Below are 3845 nucleotides of genomic sequence, written 5' to 3' on the forward strand. Positions count from 1 at the left end.
TAAGTCAGAAAGAGAAAAACAAATATCGTATATTAATACATATATGTGGAACTTAGAAAAATGGTACAGATGAACCAGTTTTCAGGGCAGAAATAGAGACACAGATGTAGAGGACAAATGTATGGACACCAAGGGGGAAAGTGGCAGGGGTGGTGGTGGTGGGATGAATTGGGAGATTGGGGTTGACATATATACACTAATATGTATAAAATGGATAACTAATAAGAACCTGCTGAATAAAAAATAAATAAAATAAAATAAAAAAGAGTGGGGTTCCACACTTGAACTTCAAGGTCATACTGTCCTAGTTCACACTCACAAGCTCTACCACTGTTCCCCCAAAGCACAAGGACACACTGGGGAGGTTGGATCACAGTCACCATCAATTCAGGGACAGCTTGAGCCTGCTCACAAATGCTGAGGGCCCAGGGCAGGACTAGGCACTGTGTCTCCTCCCCTCATTGTGAGCTCCCACTCTGACACCCTTGGTGTCCTTCCTTTCACAGGCCTTGGTCGGGACCCCCTGTTAGACCCTCCTCCTCAACTTCCCTGTCCTTGAACTCCAGAGAGGGTTGTAATGTCAGTCCTTCTTTTTCTGCAAGGCTTCCAGCCTTCTAAGGCAAGTTGGTGCATTTCCCAACTCCTGCCCCTGCCCCAGCTGCATCCCCCACAGACCTGTGCTTGGAGGTGGAGGCAACCTGGGGGTGGGGGTCAGACGAATGTCCTGTCCCTTCTTCCCCCAGGATGTGAGTATCTCCACTGTCCTTCCCCTTGCATATCGATAGGAACTATGCCCGTGGCTCTTCCCTGATCAGAAGAACCCATCTTGAGGTGATTTTTTATATCTGCCTAGACATTGAAGATGCTGGCACAGCTTCTAAATCCAAACTCACCTGGTACCTCAATACACAAACATCTACTTCTCCCTTCCTTGGTGATGAGCACATTGGAGCTGGATTGATATTTGAATCCCCAGTGGCTAGAACAATGCTTGGCACAGAGGAAATGCTCCACAAACGTGAAAGAAAGGAAAGAAAGAAGAAAGAAAGAAAGAAAGAAAGAAAGAAAGAAAGAAAGAAAGAAAGAAAGGAAGGAAGGAAGGAAGGGAAAGAGAAAGAAAGAGAGAAAGAGAGAGAAAGAGAGAAAGAAAGAGAGAGGGTGGGGGAGGGAGGGAGGGAGGGAGGGAGGAAGGAAGGAAGGAAGGAAGGAAGGAAGGAAGGAAGGAAGGAAGGAAGGAAGGAAGGAAGGAATGCTGAGTTAAATCCAGGCTGGGTTGATGAGAGAAACAGTCTGTAGGGAACAGAGGAAATGCCTGCACATCTCTTGCTTCCCTGAGTGCTCCTCACAAAGGGGTAATCGTATTGAGTCCGATTCCAGGGCATTGACTGAGTCGTGTGTGCTAGTGCACAGGGTGACGTGTGTCCACACGCTGTGCACACCCCTGCGGCCTCCTCTTCTGCCCTTCCTTCCAACAGGCTAGGTGGAGGGGGTGGGGGCCAGCATCTCCCCAGGGTGGCCAGCTTCCCCCGCAGGCTATCCCTAGTGGAAAGACAAAACCCTGGTACAGGAAGCTCTGCCCACCAGGTCTCCTCTCTCAGAAGATGTTGCTGAAACATCCTTAGGGTCCTAGTGCCTCTCATGGCCAAATCAGATCTGGATATGTCATCTTCTCCTCCAACCATTGTGAGCTGTAGTTATTGTGGTTAATCTGATGAAATAACTGTGACTTTCCTTCAAGTGATCTGAGCCTTTGAGCCCTGATAACTGGAACTGAGCTTTGAGAAGCAGGAAGAGAAGGGAAACGGCATTCATCCATCCTGGAGCAGCACTGACCGCAGTGCCTGCTGCAGGGCTAGTGCTGAGTGAGAGGCGCTGCTTTCCTAATCATCTGACACGCACAGATTGAGAGGAAGAGTATCAGCCTACAAAATGGACCCAAACCTGAGGCTCAGAAAAGTTAAGTAATTTACCCAAGATCACCCAGCCAGAAAGCGTTCTTCCTCAGTGTTATGAAGGCTTGGCGTATCCTACTCCAATTTTCTTTATTTGACCTGGGATCTACTTAAGACTGTATGTGAAAAATCTGATTTTCTAAGATGAGAGACAGTGCCCTCCAGTACACTATATCCAGGTGGTTCAGACAGTGAGCTAATTCAGCCTGCCCCGTATTCCCTCACTAAAACCCACACTGAGACAATAATAAAAAGATGAAGAGCCCAGTTAAAAACTGGGCAAAGCATCTGAAAAGACATTTCTCCAATGAAGATATGCAAATGTCCATTAAGCACATGAAAAGATGCTCAACATCATTAGCCATCAGGGAAATGCAAATCAAAGCCACAACAAGATACCACTTCACAGCCACTAGGAGGGCTGTCATAAAAAGTCAGATAGCAAGGAATTCCCTGGTGGCCTAGTGGTTAGGATTCTGCACTTTCACTGCCATGGCCTGGATTCAGTCCCTGGTTGAGGAACTGAGATCCTGCCAGCAGCACGGCACAGCCAAAAAAAAAAAAAAAAAAAAAACCCCAAAAAGTCAGATAGTAACAAACGTTGGTGAGGATGTGGAGAAATTGGAACCCTGAGACACTGCTTGTGAGAACATACAATGGTGAAGCCACTTTGGAAAACCATCTGGAAGTTCCCCAGATGATTAAATATAGATTTATCATATGATCCAACAATTTCACTCCTAGGTATGTACCCAAGAGAAATGAAAACATATGTCCATACAAAAACTTGGGCATGAATGTTCATAGCAACATTATTCATAATAGCCAAAAAAGTGGAAACACACGAAATGCCCACTAACCAATGAATGAATAGATAAGATGTGATATACCCATACAATAGAATATTATTCAGCTATGAAAAGGAATGAAGTACGGATACAAGCTACACATGGATGAACTTGAAATCCTTATGCTATGTGAAGGATGCCAGTCACAAAGGACCACGTGGTGTGTGACCCCATTTATGTGAAATGTCCAGAGCAGGCAACTCTCTAGAGACAGAAGGCAGATTAGTGGTTGCCAGGGGCCAGGGGGAGGGAAGACTGGGCTAAGGGGTACAAGGTTTATTTTTGGAGTGATGAAATTCTAAAATTCTAAAATTCACTATGGTGGTGGTTGCACAACTCTGTGTATATACCGAAAGTCACTGAATTGTACCCTTGGAATGAGTAAGCTGCATGGTGTGTGAATTATATCTCAATAAGCCTTTTTTTAAAAACCCATACTGTGTTCGCTTCAGCCACACATATACTAAAATTGGAACAATACAAGGAACATTATCACGGCCCCTGTGCAAGAGTGACACGCACATCTATGACACATTCCATATTTTGTCTATTGTCGAAGCCAAAAAAAAAATTAAATACTGAAAACATTTCGGTAGGCTTTGCCTGAGGAAAGAATCCAGCAACGCAGCTCAATTTTAAATGTTTATATTTTGGTTTTATTTCATTCTATTCAAACGTGTCATTTAAAGTCAAAACTAAATATTGTTTTCAAAAGTTGGTATGAGCTTTTGAAAGACACAGTTTGATGCCCAGCTCTGCCTGTGGCTAAACCCTGTGACGTTGGGCAAGTCACTTCCGCTCTGACCCTGGGTCTCCTCACTGCAAAACGGGAGCAATGGCGCCTATGCTACCTCGTGATGGGGTTCAGACTGCGCCTTCACCAGGGACATCCTGGGCAGAGGTGAGTGGGACCCACGGCTACATCTGCTCAGAGGGGGGTCTCTGCTACTAATTGTCACAAGGGCACCCTTGGGGCTGATGCCAGCCTCAAATGTTACAAAGCCTAGAAATACTATTTCTAAAATGCTAAGCAAAGTGAGGGTAC

At 45.4% G+C, this 3845-nt stretch overlaps 1 non-coding gene across 1 annotated transcript; it reads left to right on the plus strand.

Moving 5' to 3' along the window:
- Positions 1-3239: 3239 nt before the first annotated feature.
- On the plus strand, positions 3240-3346 carry LOC114235560 (U6 spliceosomal RNA). Its single transcript, XR_003621712.1, has one exon. It is a non-coding gene; the product is annotated as a U6 spliceosomal RNA (small nuclear RNA).
- Positions 3347-3845: the final 499 nt, after the last annotated feature.

The sequence above is a fragment of the Balaenoptera acutorostrata genome, chromosome 3, assembly GCF_949987535.1.
Source record: "Balaenoptera acutorostrata chromosome 3, mBalAcu1.1, whole genome shotgun sequence".
Classification (NCBI taxonomy): Eukaryota; Metazoa; Chordata; class Mammalia; order Artiodactyla; family Balaenopteridae; genus Balaenoptera; species Balaenoptera acutorostrata.